Genomic DNA, 15,925 nt, shown 5'->3' with positions numbered 1-15,925 from the left:
ATATTACAGAGCAGTGTACACTATACAGGATATTACAGGATATTACAGAGCAGTGTACATTATACAGGATATTACAGAGCAGTGTACATTATACAGGATATTACAGAGCAGTGTACATTATACAGGATATTACAGAGCAGTGTACACTATACAGGATATTACAGAGCAGTGTACATTATACAGGATATTACAGAGCAGTGTACACTATACAGGATATTACAGAGCAGTGTACATTATATAGGATATTACACAGCAGTGTACACTATACAGGATATTACAGAGCAGTGTACATTATACAGGATATTACACAGCAGTGTACACTATACAGGATATTACAGAGCAGTGTACATTATATAGGATATTACACAGCAGTGTACACTATACAGGATATTACAGAGCAGTGTACATTATATAGGATATTACACAGCAGTGTACACTATACAGGATATTACAGAGCAGTGTACATTATACAGGATATTACAGAGCAGTGTACATTATACAGGATATTACAGAGCAGTGTACATTATACAGGATATTACAGAGCAGTGTACATTATACAAGATATTACACAGCAGTGTATATTATACAGGATATTACAGAGCAGTGTACATTATACAGGATATTACAGAGCAGTGTACATTATACAGGATATTACAGAGCAGTGTACACTATACAGGATATTACACAGCAGTGTACACTATACAGGATATTACAGAGCAGTGTACACTATACAGGATATTACACAGCAGTGTACACTATACAGGATATTACAGAGCAGTGTACATTATACAGGATATTACAGAGCAGTGTACACTATACAGGATATTACAGAGCAGTGTACATTATACAGGATATTACAGAGCAGTGTACATTATACAGGATATTACACAGCAGTGTACATTATACAGGATATTACAGAGCAGTGTACATTATACAGGATATTACAGAGCAGTGTACATTATACAGGATATTACAGAGCAGTGTACACTATACAGGATATTACAGGATATTACACAGCAGTGTACACTATACAGGATATTACAGAGCAGTGTACACTATACAGGATATTACAGGATATTACAGAGCAGTGTACATTATACAGGATATTACACAGCAGTGTACACTATACAGGATATTACACAGCAGTGTACACTATACAGGATATTACAGAGCAGTGTATATTATACAGGATATTACACAGCAGTGTACATTATACAGGATATTACACAGCAGTGTACATTATACAGGATATTACACAGCAGTGTACACTATACAGGATATTACAGAGCAGTGTACACTATACAGGATATTACACAGCAGTGTACACTATACAGGATATTACACAGCAGTGTACATTATACAGGATATTACACAGCAGTGTACATTATACAGGATATTACACAGCAGTGTACACTATACAGGATATTACAGAGCAGTGTATATTATACAGGATATTACAGAGCAGTGTACATTATACAGGATATTACAGAGCAGTGTACATTATACAGGATATTACAGAGCAGTGTACATTATACAGGATATTACACAGCAGTGTATATTATACAGGATATTACACAGCAGTGTACACTATACAGGATATTACACAGCAGTGTATATTATACAGGATATTACACAGCAGTGTACACTATACAGGATATTACACAGCAGTGTATATTATACAGGATATTACAGTCTCACTTACCTTCTGTTATCAACTGGTTTAGATTCAGTAATATGAGCAAACCCGGAAGTAGCAGTCAGAAAGAGCAGGGTATTGTGGGAAATGTCATGTGATCTGTGACATGTGATGTGTGATCTGAGGGGGCTGAACGCTGTTGTCTATAACTGTCCCTGTCACAGGGCTTCAGCATAATGGCTTCCATTGTTCCCATAGGCCCAGAGAGCACAGAGGGATCCCTCACATGATCACACGAGAGTCACCGCCATCATACTGACTACTGTACAGGATGCTGGGAAAGCTGGGTCACCGCCATCATACTGACTACTGTACAGGATGCTGGGAAAGCTGGGTGACCGCCATTATACTGACTACTATACAGGATGCTGGGAAAGCTGGGTGACCGCCATTATACTGACTACTATACAGGATGCTGGGAAAGCTGGGTGACCGCCATTATACTGACTACTATATAGGATGCTGGGAAAGCTGGGTGACCGCCATTATACTGACTACTATACAGGATGCTGGAAAGCTGGGTGACCGCCATTATACTGACTACTATACAGGATGCTGGGAAAGCTGGGTGACCGCCATTATACTGACTATTATACAGGATGCTGGGAAAGCTGGGTGACCGCCATTATACTGACTACTATACAGGATGCTGGGAAAGCTGGGTGACCGCCATTATACTGACTACTATACAGGATGCTGGGAAAGCTGGGTGACTACCATTATACTGACTACTATACAGGATGCTAGGAAAGCTGGGTGACTGCCATCATACTGACTACTATACAGGATGCTGGGAAAGCTGGGTGACCGCCATTATACTGACTACTATACAAGATGCTGGGAAAGCTGGGTGACCGCCATTATACTGACTACTATACAGGATGCTGGGAAGCTGGGTGACCTCCATTATACTGACTACTATACAAGATGCTGGGAAAGCTGGGTGACCGCCATTATACTGACTACTATACAAGATGCTGGGAAAGCTGGGTGACCGCCATTATACTGACTACTATACAGGATGCTGGGAAAGCTGGGTGACCTCCATTATACTGACTACTATACAGGATGCTAGGAAAGCTGGGTGATCTCCATTATACTGACTACTATACAGGATGCTGGGAAAGCTGGGTGACCGCCATTATACTGACTACTATACAGGATGCTGGGAAAGCTGGGTGACCTCCATTATACTGACTACTATACACGATGCTAGGAAAGCTGGGTGACCGCCATTATACTGACTACTATACAGGATGCTAGGAAAGCTGGGTGACCGCCATTATACTGACTACTATACAGGATGCTAGGAAAGCTGGGTGACCGCCATTATACTGACTACTATACAAGATGCTAGGAAAGCTGGGTGATCTCCATTATACTGACTACAATATAAGATGCCGGGAAAGCTGGGTGACCGCCATTATACTGACTACTATACAGAATGCTGGGAAAGCTGGGGGACCTCCTTTATACTGACTACTATACAGGATGCTAGGAAAGCTGGGTGACCTCCATTATACTGACTACAATATAAGATGCCGGGAAAGCTGGGTGACCGCCATTATACTGACTACTATACAGGATGCTGGGAAAGCTGGGGGACCTCCATTATACTGACTACTATACAGGATGCTAGGAAAGCTGGGTGACCTCCATTATACTGATTACTATACAAGATGCTAGGAAAGCTGGGTGACCTCCATTATACTGACTACTATATAGGATGCTGGGAAAGCTGGGTGACCGCCATTATACTGACTACTATATAGGATGCTGGGAAAGCTGGGTGACCGCCATTATACTGACTACTATACAAGATGCTAGGAAAGCTGGGTGACCGCCATTATACTGACTACTATATAGGATGCTGGGAAAGCTGGGTGACCGCCATTATACTGACTACTATACAGGATGCTGGGAAAGCTGGGTGACCGCCATTATACTGACTACTATACAAGATGCTAGGAAAGCTGGGTGACCGCCATTATACTGACTACTATATAGGATGCTGGGAAAGCTGGGTGAGTGCCATCATACTGACTACTATATAGAATGCTGGGAAAGCTGGGTGACAGCTATCATACTGACTACTATACAGGATGCTGGGAAAGCTGGGTGACTGCCATTATACTGACTACTATACAGGATGCTGGGAAAGCTGGGTGACCGCCATTATACTGACTACTATACAGGATGCTGGGAAAGCTGGGTGACCGCCATTATACTGACTACTATACAAGATGCTAGGAAAGCTGGGTGACCGCCATTATACTGACTACTATACAAGATGCTAGGAAAGCTGGGTGACCGCCATTATACTGATTACTATATAGGATGCTGGGAAAGCTGGGTGACTGCCATCATACTGACTACTATATAGGATGCTGGGAAAGCTGGGTGACAGCCATCATACTGACTACTATACAGGATGCTGGGAAAGCTGGGTGACTGCCATTATACTGACTACTATACAGGATGCTGGAAAGCTGGGTGACCGCCATTATACTGACTACTATACAGGATGCTGGGAAAGCTGGGTGACCGCCATTATACTGACTACTATACAAGATGCTAGGAAAGCTGGGTGACCGCCATTATACTCACTACTATACAGGATGAAGGGAAAGCTGGGTGACTGCTATTATACTGATTACTGTACAGGATTCCTTGAAAGCTGGGTGACCACCATTATACTGACTACTATACAAGATGCTGGGAAAGCTGAGTGACCTCCATTATACTGACTACTATACAGGATGCTGGGAAAGCTGGTGACCCCATTATACTGACTACTATACAGGATTTTGGGAAAGCTGGGTAACCGCCATAATACTGACTACTATACAAGATGCTGGGAAAGCTGGGTGACTACCATTATACTGACTACTATACAAGATGCTGGGAAAGCTGGGTGACTGCCATTATACTGACTACAATATAAGATGCCGAGAAAGCTGGGTGACTGCCATTATACTGACTACTATACAGGATGAAGGGAAAGCTGAGTGACCTCCATTATACTGACTACTATACAGGATGCTGGGAAAGCTGGGTGACCGCCATTATACTGACTACTATATAGGATGAAGGGAAAGCTGAGTGACCTCCATTATACTGACTACTATACAAGATGCTAGGAAAGCTGGGTGACCGCCATTATACTGACTACTATACAGGAAGCTGGGAAAGCTGGGTGACTGCTATTATACTGACTACTATACAAGATGCTGGGAAAGCTGGGTGACCTCCATTATACTGACTACTATACAGGAAGCTGGGAAAGCTGGGTGACCGCCATTATACTGACTACTATACAGGATGAAGGGAAAGCTGGGTGACCGCCATAATACTGACTACTATACAAGATGCTGGGAAAGCTGGTGACTACCATTATACTGACTACTATACAAGGATCGCTGGGAAAGCTGGGTGACTACCCTTCATACTGACTCACTATACATATGCTGGGAACGCTGGATGACCTCCATTATACTGAACTACTATACAAGATTGCTGGGAAATGCTGGGTGACCTCCATTATACTGACCTACTATAGTAGGATGCTGGGAAAGCTGGGGTGACACTCCAATGTATACTGACTACTATACAAGATGCTGGGAAAGCTGGGTGACACCTCCATTATACTGACTACTATACAGGATGTCTGAGGAAATGCTGGGTGGACAGCCAGTATACTGACTACCTTAATCAGGATGAAGGGAAAGCTGGGTGACCGCCATTATAGCTGACTACTATACAAGATGCTGGGAAAGCGGGTGACCTGCCAACATATACTGGACTACTATACAGGATGAAGGGAAAAGCTAGGGTGACCGCCATTATACTGAATACTATACAGGATGAAGGGAAAGCTGGGTGCCACGCCATAATACCTGACTACTATACAGGATGAAGGGAAAGCTGGGTGACCGCCATAATACTGACTACTATACAGGATGAAGGGAAAGCTGGGTGACCTCCATTATACTGACTACTATACAGGATGCTGGGTAAGCTGGGTGACCTCCATTATACTGACTACTATACAAGATGCTAGGAAAGCTGGGTGACCGCCATTATACTGACTACTATACAAGATGCTGGGAAAGCTGGGTGACCGCCATTATACTGACTACTATACAAGATGCTGGGAAAGCTGGGTGACCTCCATTATACTGACTACTATACAGGATGAAGGGAAAGCTGAGTGACCTCCATATACTGACTACTATACAAGATGCTGGGAAAGCTGGGTGACCGCCATTATACTGACTACTATACAAGATGCTAGGAAAGCTGGGTGACCGCCATTATACTGACTACTATACAAGATGCTGGGAAAGCTGGGTGACCGCCATTATACTGACTACTATACAAGATGCTGGGGAAAGCTGGGTGACCTCCATTATACTGACTACTTATACAAGATGCTGGGAAGCTGGGTGACCTCCATTATACTGACTACTATCACAGGATGCTGGGAAAGCTGGGTGACCTCCATTATACTGACTACTATACAGGATGCTGGGAAAGCTGGGTGTACACTGCCATTATACTGACTAATATACAGCGATGCTGGAAAGGCTGGGTGACCGCCTTTGTTACTGACTACTATACAGGATGCTGGGAAAGCTGGGTGACCGCCATTATACTGACCTACTATACAGGATGCTGGGAAAGCTGGGTGACCGCCATTATACTGATCTACTATACAAGATGCTGGGGAAAGCTGGGTGACCTGCCATTATACTGACTACTATACAAGATGCTATGGAAAGCTGGGTGACCGCCAGTATACTGACTACTATACAAGATGCTGGGAAAAGCTGGTGTGACGACCATTATACTGACTACTATACAAGATGCTGGGAAAGCTGGGTGACTGCCATTATACTGACTACTATACAAGATGCTGGGAAAGCTGGGTGACCGCCATTATACTGACTACTATACAAGATGCTGGGAAAGCTGGGTGACCTCCATTATACTGACTACTATACAAGATGCTGGAAAAGCTGGGTGACCTCCATTATACTGACTACTATACAGGATGAAGGGAAAGCTGAGTGACCTCCATTATACTGACTACTATACAAGATGCTGGGAAAGCTGGGTGACCGACATTATACTGACTACTATACAGGATGATGGAAAAGCTGGATGACCACCATTATACTGACTACTATACTGGATAAAGGGAAAGCTGGGTGACCTCCATTATACTGACTACTATATAGGATGCTGGGAAAGCTGGGTGACCTCCATTATACTGACTACTATACAAGATGCTGGGAAAGCTGGGTGACCTCTATTATACTGACTACTTTACAACATGCTAGGAAAGCTGAGTGACCTCCATTATACTGAATACTATACAAGATGCTGGGAAAGCTGGGTGACCGCCATTATACTGACTACTATACAAGATGCTGGAAAGCTGGGTGACCTCCATTATACTGACTACTATACAAGATGCTGGGAAAGCTGGGTGAACTCCATTATACTGACTACTATACAAGATGCTGGGAAAGCTGGGTGACCGCCATTATACTGACTACTATACAGGATGAAGGGAAAGCTGAGTGACCTCCATTATACTGACTACTATACAAGATGCTGGGAAACAGTGGCGTAGCTATAGGGGTCGCCGGGGTCGCCATGGCGACCGGGCCCCTACGCTAGGGGGGCCCGCACGGCCCCCCCTTGCCACTTGTTTTTGAGCATCCAGAGATGCTGCGGCTGCGCAGCTTCTCCGGATGCATTGATCGCTTTGATGTTCCGCCCGCACATTGAGCGGGCGGAACATTGAAGCGATCAGAATACAGGAGAAGGACCTGTCAGCGTCCTCCTCCTGTATTCTCTCCCATAGGCTGCCGGCACTTCATACCAGCAGCCTATGGGAGCCGGGCCGTGGTCGTGTGCCCCTCCGGCAGGCGTGATCATGTGACGTCATCACGTCTGCCGGAAGTCCCGTCCCTGCGGCTCGCAAGATGGCCCGAAGAGGAGGAGAAGAGCTGCTGCCTGCACAGCGCGGATTAGGTGGTAGGATGTTTGTTTTTTTAGTGGGCACCTCTGGGGGCATTATTAGTTTATGGGGGCACCCTCTGGGGCATTTATTAGTGTATGGGGGGCACCTCTGGGGGCATTTTATGTTATGGGGCACCTCTGGGGGCATTATTAGTGTATGGGGGCACCTCTGGGGGGCATTATTAGTTCTTGGGGGCACCTCTGGGGGCATTATTAGTGTATGGGGCACCTCTGGGGGCATTATTAGCTCATGTGGGCACCTCTGGGGCATTATTATTGATGGGGGGCCCCCCTGGGGGCATTATTAGTTCATGGGGGCACCTCTGGGGGCATATTTTGTATGGGGGCACCTCTGGGCATTATTAGTGTATGGGGGGAGACCACTCTGGGGGCATTATTAGTGTATGGTGGCACCTCTGGGGGCGATTATTAGTATATGGGGCGCCTCTTGGGCATTATTATTGTATGGGGGCACCTCTGGGGCATTCATTATTAGTTCATGGGGGCAACTCTGTGGGCGTTATTAGTTCATGGGGGCCACGCTCTGGGGGCATTATTAGCTCGCATGGGGGCACCTCTGGGGGCATTATTAGTTCATGGGGCACCTCTGGAGGCATTATTAGTTCATAGGGGGCAACTCTGGGGGCATTATTAGTTCATGGGGGCATTATTAGTTCATGGGGGCACCTCTGGGGGCATTATTAGTTCATAGGGGGCAACTCTGGGGCATTATTAGTTCATGGGGGCATTATTAGTTCATGGGGGCACCTCTGGGGGCATTTAGTTCATAGGGGGCAACTCTGGGGGCATTATTAGTTCATGGGGCATCTGGGGCATTATTAGTTCATGGGGGCACTCTGGGGCACTATTATCCATTGGGGCACCTCTGTGGGCGTTATTAGTTCATAGGGGGCAACTCTGGGGCTTATTAGTTCATGGGGGCTTTTATGTTCATGGGGGCACCTCTGAGGCATTAGTATTAGTAGGGGGCAACTCTGGGGGCATTATTATTCATGGAGGCACCTCTGGGGGCATTATTAGTTCATAGGGGGCAACTCTGGGGGCATTATTAGTTCATGGGGGCACCTCTGGGGGCATTTTTAGTTCATTGGGGCACCTCTGGGGGCACTATTAGCTCATGGGGCACCTCTGGGGGCACTATTGCTCATTGTGGTCACCTCTGGGGCATTATTGTTCATGGGGGCACCTCTGGGGGCGTTATAGTTCATTGGGGCACCTCTGGGGGCACTATTAGCTCATGGGGGCACCTCTGGGGGCATTATTAGTTCATGGGGGCACCTCTGGGGGCACTAGTAGCTCATGGGGGCACCTCTGGTGGCATTATTAGTTCATGGGGGCACCTCTGGGGGCCTATTAGCTCATGGGGGCACCTCTGGGGCCATTATTAGTTCATGGGGGCACCTCTGGGGCACTATTAGCTTCATGGGGGCACCTCTGGGGCATAATTAGTTCAGGCGGCACCTCTGTGGCATTATTAGCTCATGGGGGCACCTCTTGGGGGCATTATTATTGAGCTCATGGGGGCACTTCTGGGGGCATTATTAGTTCATGGGGGGGCACCTCTGTGGGCACTATTAGCTCATGGGGGCACCTCTGGGGGCATTATTAGTTCATGGGGGCACCTCTGGGTGCATTATTAGCTCATGGGGGCACCTCTGGGGGCATTATTAGCTCATTGGGGCACTTTACTGGGGTCATTATTAGTTGATGGGGGCACCTCTGGGGCCATTATTTGTTCATGGGGGCACCTCTGGGGGGCATTATTAGCTCATGGGGCACCTCTGGGGGCATTATTAGCTCATTGGGAGCACTTCTGGGGGCATTATTTAGTTGATGGGGGGCACCTCTGGGGGCCATTATTTGTTCATGGGGGGCACCTCTGGGGGGCATTATTAGCTCATGGGGGCCCCTCTGGGGGCATTATTTGTTCATGGGGGCCACCTCTAGGGGCATTATTAGCTCATGGGGGCACAGCAGGGAATCCTACATACAGGGGGCATCCCACATTCCTACTCGCTTTACTGCACATTACACCAAACAGTGCAGTTACTATGGGAGCCTACAGGAGGGAGGAAGGGAAGGAAGTTGCTAGAAATGTGCGGAGCCTAAATTGTTTGTCTCGCAGGTTCTAAGGGGATGAAACGTATCTGGAAGGAATCATCATGGTGGTCCGGGCCGGATGGAGAGGAAAAAGGGAAAGTGACGCCTCAGATCAAAGAAGACGTCACCTGTCAGTCACTGTATGACGGTTTTCTTATTTTGTAGAACATCATTTAGTAGGGGTGCCCCGAGGTGGAAAAGGTTGGGAAGCACTGCGCTAATCTGTCCCGCTGCGCCCGCTGGCACATGCTGTCATCTGATTGGGCCTCTTACCTAATCAGATGACAGCAAGTACCAGCGCCCCCTCCTCCAGACATCTGCCTTGGCGGCCCAAGCTGTGTCCTATGGCCGTATCTTTACCGCGTCCAGCTCCAGCTTGTGCTGCATCTACATTATCTGTACTCAGAGATATCACTGTGTTATCTGTGGTGTTACATAGGACTGCAGGTGACAGCTACATTATCTGTACTAAGAGATATCACTGTGTTATCTGTGGTGTTACATAGGACTGCAGGTGACTACTACATTATCTGTACTAAGAGATATCACTGTGTTATCTGTGGTGTTACATAGGACTGCAGGTTACATCTACATTATCTGTACTCAGAGATATCACTGTGTTATCTGTGGTGTTACATAGGACTGCAGGTGACTACTACATTATCTGTACTCGAGATATCACTGTGTTATCTGTGCTGTTACATAGGACTGCAGGTGACTACTAGATTATCTGTACTCAGAGATATCACTGTGTTATCTGTGCTGTTACATAGGACTGCAGGTGACATCTACATTATCTGTACTCAGAGATATCACTGTGTTATCTGTGCTGTTACATAGGACTGCAGGTGACAGCTACTACATTATCTGTACTCAGAGATATCACTGTGTTATCTGTGGTGTTACATAGGACTGCAGGTGACATCTACTACATTATCTGTACTAAGAGATATCACTGTGTTATCTGTGCTGTTACATAGGACTGCAGGTGACTACTAGATTATCTGTACTCAGAGATATCACTGTGTTATCTGTGGTGTTACATAGGACTGCAGGTGACATCTACTACATTATCTGTACTGAGAGATATCACTGTGTTATCTGTGGTGTTACATAGGACTGCAGGTGACAGCTACTACATTATCTGTACTCAGAGATATCACTGTGTTATCTGTGCTGTTACATAGGACTGCAGGTGACATCTACTACATTATCTGTACTAAGAGATATCACTGTGTTATCTGTGGTGTTACATAGGACTGCAGGGGACATCTACTACATTATCTGTACTCAGAGATATCACTGTGTTATCTGTGGTGTTACATAGGACTGCAGGTGACTACTACATTATCTGTACTCAGAGATATCACTGTGTTATCTGTGGTGTTACATAGGACTGCAGGTGACTACTACATTATCTGTACTCAGAGATATCACTGTGTTATCTGTGGTGTTACATAGGACTGCAGGTGACAGCTACTACATTATCTGTACTCAGAGATATCACTGTGTTATCTGTGCTGTTACATAGGACTGCAGGGGACATCTACATTATCTGTACTCAGAGGGATATCACTGTGTTATCTGTGGTGTTACATAGGACTGCAGGTGACTACTACATTATCTGTACTCAGAGATATCACTGTGTTATCTGTGGTGTTACATAGGACTGCAGGTGACTACTACATTATCTGTACTCAGAGATATCACTGTGTTATCTGTGCTGTTACATAGGACTGCAGGGGACATCTACATTATCTGTACTCAGAGGGATATCACTGTGTTATCTGTGTGTTACATAGGACTGCAGGTGACAGCTACTACATTATCTGTACTCAGAGATATCACTGTGTTATCTGTGCTGTTACATAGGACTGCAGGGGACATCTACATTATCTGTACTCAGAGATATCACTGTGTTATCTGTGGTGTTACATAGGACTGCAGGTGACTACTACATTATCTGTACTCAGAGATATCACTGTGTTATCTGTGCTGTTACATAGGACTGCAGGTGACTACTACATTATCTGTACTCAGAGATATCACTGCTTTATCTGTGGTGTTACATAGGACTGCAGGTGACTACTACATTATCTGTACTCAGATATATCACTGTGTTATCTGTGGTGTTACATAGGACTGCAGGGTGACAGCTACTACATTATCTGTACTCAGAGATATCACTGTGTTATCTGTGGTGTTACATAGGACTGCAGGTGACATCTACTTACATTCTCTGTACTAAGAGATATCACTGTGTTATCTGTGGTGTTACATAGGACTGCAGGGGACATCTACTACATTATCTGTACTCAGAGATATCACTGTGTTATCTGTGGTGTTACATAGGACTGCAGGTGACTACTACATTATCTGTACTCAGAGATATCACTTTGTTATCTGTGGTGTTACATAGGACTGCAGGTGACTACTACATTATCTGTACTCAGAGATATCACTGTGTTATCTGTGCTGTTACATAGGACTGCAGGTGACATCTACATTATCTGTACTCAGAGATATCACTGTGTTATCTGTGCTGTTACATAGGACTGCAGATGACTACTACATTATCTGTACTCAGAGATATCGCTGTGTTATCTGTGCTGTTACATAGGACTACAGGTGACAGCTACTACATTATCTGTACTCAGAGATATCACTGCGTTATCTGTGGTGTTACATAGGACTGCAGGTGACTACTACATTATCTGTACTCAGATATATCACTGTGTTATCTGTGGTGTTACATAGGACTGCAGGTGACATCTACTACATTATCTGTACTCAGAGATATCACTGTGTTATCTGTGCTGTTACATAGGACTGCAGGTGACATCTACTACATTATCTGTACTCAGAGATATCACTGTGTTATCTGTGGTGTTACATAGGACTGCAGGGGACATCTACTACATTATCTGTACTCAGAGATATCACTGTGTTATCTGTGCGGTTACATAGGACTGCAGGTGACTACTACATTATCTGTACTCAGAGATATCACTGTGTTATCTGTGGTGTTACATAGGACTGCAGGTGACTACTACATTATCTGTCCTCAGAGATATCACTGTGTTATCTGTGGTGTTACATAGGACTGCAGGGGACATCTACATTATCTGTACTCAGAGATATCACTGTGTTATCTGTGGTGTTACATAGGACTGCAGGGGACATCTACTACATTATCTGTACTCAGAGATATCACTGTGTTATCTGTGGTGTACATAGGACTGCAGGTGACTACTACATTATCTGTCCTCAGAGATATCACTGTGTTATCTGTGGTGTTACATAGGACTGCAGGTGACTACTACATTATCTGTACTCAGAGATATCACTGTGTTTCTGTGGTGTTACATAGGACGCAGGGGACATCTACATTATCTGTACTCAGAGATATCACTGTGTTATCTGTGGTGTTACATAGGACTGCAGGGGACATCTACTACATGATCTGTACTCAGAGATATCACTGTGTTATCTGTGGTGTTACATAGGACTGCAGGGGACATCTACTACATTATCTGTTACTCAGAGATATCACTGCGTTATCTGTGGTGTTACATAGGACTGCAGATGACTACTACATTATCTGTACTCAGAGGGATATCACTGTTATCTGTGGTGTTACATAGGACTGCAGGTGATATCAGGTGACTTCTGCAGGTTGCAGAAGTTCAAACTTCATCATGCCCTGCTGACAGTTTAATAATGGGAGTTGTAGTTTTGCAGCATGTGGCTCTTCAGGTTGCAGCACTACAACCCCCATCGTTTCCAAACTGGCAGTTCATGATGAGAGTTGTAGTTTTTCAGCTGTAGAGTCAAAGATTGGGAATCAATGATTAGACAATGACACAGTACAGTCCATTACTTATAGGGGCAGTAGTGCAGTGCATGAGGTGGAGGCAGTGACAGGGCATTATCTATAGGGGGCCAGTAGTGCAGTACATGAGGGAGGCAGTGACAGGGCATTATCTATAGGGGGCAGTAGTGCAGTACATGAGGTGGAGGCAGTGACAGGGCATTATCTATAGGGGCAGTAGTGCAGTACATGAGGTGGAGGCGTGACGGGCATTATCTATAGGGGGCAGTAGTGCAGTACATGAGATGGAGGCAGTGACAGGACATTAGAACATGGTGGCACATTAGAGTAATTGGTTATAACGTTAGATAGGACTTTGCCTGATCGGGTGAGATGGGGGGCCCCAAGCTAACATTGTGCACCAGGGCCCATCAGCCTTTAGCTACGCCCCTGCTGGGAAAGCTGGGTGACCGCCATTATACTGACTACTATACAGGATGATGGAAAAGCTGGATGACCACCATTATACTGACTACTATACTGGATAAAGGGAAAGCTGGGTGACCTCCATTATACTGACTACTATATAGGATGAAGGGAAAGCTGAATGACCTCCATTATACTGACTACTATACAGGATGATGGGAAAGCTGGGTGACCTCCATTATACTGTCTACTATACAAGATGCTGGGAAAGCTGGGTGACCGCCATTATACTGACTACTATACAGGATGATGGAAAAGCTGGATGACCACCATTATACTGACTACTATACTGGATAAAGGGAAAGCTGGGTGACCTCCATTATACTGACTACTATATAGGATGAAGGGAAAGCTGGATGACCTCCATTATACTGACTACTATACAGGATGCTGGGAAAGCTGGGTGACCGCCATTATACTGACTACTATACAGGATGCTGGGAAAGCTGGGTGACCGCCATTATACTGACTACTATACAAGATGCTGGGAAAGCTGGGTGACCGCCATTATACTGACTACTATACAGGATGCTTGGAAAGCTGGGTGACCTCCATTATACTGACTACTATACAGGATGCAATGGAAAGCTGGGTGACTGCCATTATACTGACTACTATACAAGATACTGGGAAAGCTGGGTGACCGCCATTATACTGACTACTATACAAGATGCTGGGAAAGCTGGGTGACCGCCATTATACTGACTGGGTGACCTCCATTATACTGACTACTATACAGGATGAAGGGAAAGCTAAATGACCTCCATTATACTGACTACTATACAGGATGCTGGGAAAGCTGGGTGACCGCCATTATACTGACTACTATACAAGATGCTAGGAAAGCTGGGTGACCTCCATTATACTGACTACTATACAAGATGCTGGGAAAGCTGGGTGACCGCCATTATACTGACTACTATACAAGATGCTGGGAAAGCTGGGTGACCTCCATTATACTGACTACTATACAAGATGCTAGGAAAGCTGGGTGACCTCCATTATACTGACTACTATACAGGATGAAGGGAAAGCTGAGTGACCTCCATTATACTGACTACTATACAAGATGCTGGGAAAGCTGGGTGACCGCCATTATACTGACTAGTATACTGGATAAAGGGAAAGCTGAGTGACCTCCATTATACTGACTACTATACAGGATGAAGGGAAAGCTGAGTGACCTCCACTATACTGACTACTATACAGGATGAAGGGAAAGCTGGGTGACCGCCATTATACTGACTACTATACAAGATGCTGGGAAAGCTGGGTGACCGCCATTATACTGACTACTATAAAGGATGAAGGGAAAGCTGGGTGACCGCCATAATACTGACTACTATACAGGATGAAGGGAAAGCTGGGTGACCTCCATTATACTGACTACTATACAGGATGCTGGGTCAGCTGGGTGACCGCCATTATACTGACTACTATACAGGATGCTGGGAAAGCTGGGTGACCGCCATTATACTGACTACTATACAGGATGCTGGGAAAGCTGGGTGACCGCCATTATACTGACTACTATACAAGATGCTGGGAAAGCTGGGTGACCTCCATTATACTGACTACTATACAGGATGAAGGGAAAGCTGGGTGACCGCCATTATACTGACTACTGTACTGGATAAAGGGAAAGCTGGGTGACCGCCATTATACTGACTACTGTACTGGATAAAGGGAAAGCTGCGTGACCGCCATTATACTGACTACTATACAGGATGAAGGGAAAGCTGGGTGACCGCCATAATACTGACTACTATACAGGATGAAGG

General features: G+C 45.3%; 2 protein-coding genes across 3 annotated transcripts in view; one reads left to right on the top strand and one right to left on the bottom strand.

The window, feature by feature from the left end:
- Positions 1–1,779, bottom strand: part of LOC138798934 (zinc finger protein 665-like) — a 90,216-nt gene extending 88,437 nt beyond the window's left edge. For both annotated transcript variants that reach the window (XM_069979558.1, XM_069979556.1), the window contains exon 1: positions 1,703–1,779. The gene's annotated coding sequence lies outside the window, so the exon portion shown is untranslated. The remainder of the gene's footprint in view (positions 1–1,702) is intronic.
- The window catches only part of LOC138798939 (oocyte zinc finger protein XlCOF8.4-like), a 346,556-nt gene that overhangs the window by 284,012 nt on the left and 46,619 nt on the right, over positions 1–15,925 (top strand). The gene's annotated exons all lie outside the window — the stretch shown is intronic.

This window comes from Dendropsophus ebraccatus, chromosome 8 (genome assembly GCF_027789765.1).
Source record: "Dendropsophus ebraccatus isolate aDenEbr1 chromosome 8, aDenEbr1.pat, whole genome shotgun sequence".
Lineage (NCBI taxonomy): Eukaryota > Metazoa > Chordata > Amphibia > Anura > Hylidae > Dendropsophus > Dendropsophus ebraccatus.
Note: the sequence above shows the minus strand (reverse complement) of the source record. Positions and strands in the feature narration are given on the sequence as shown.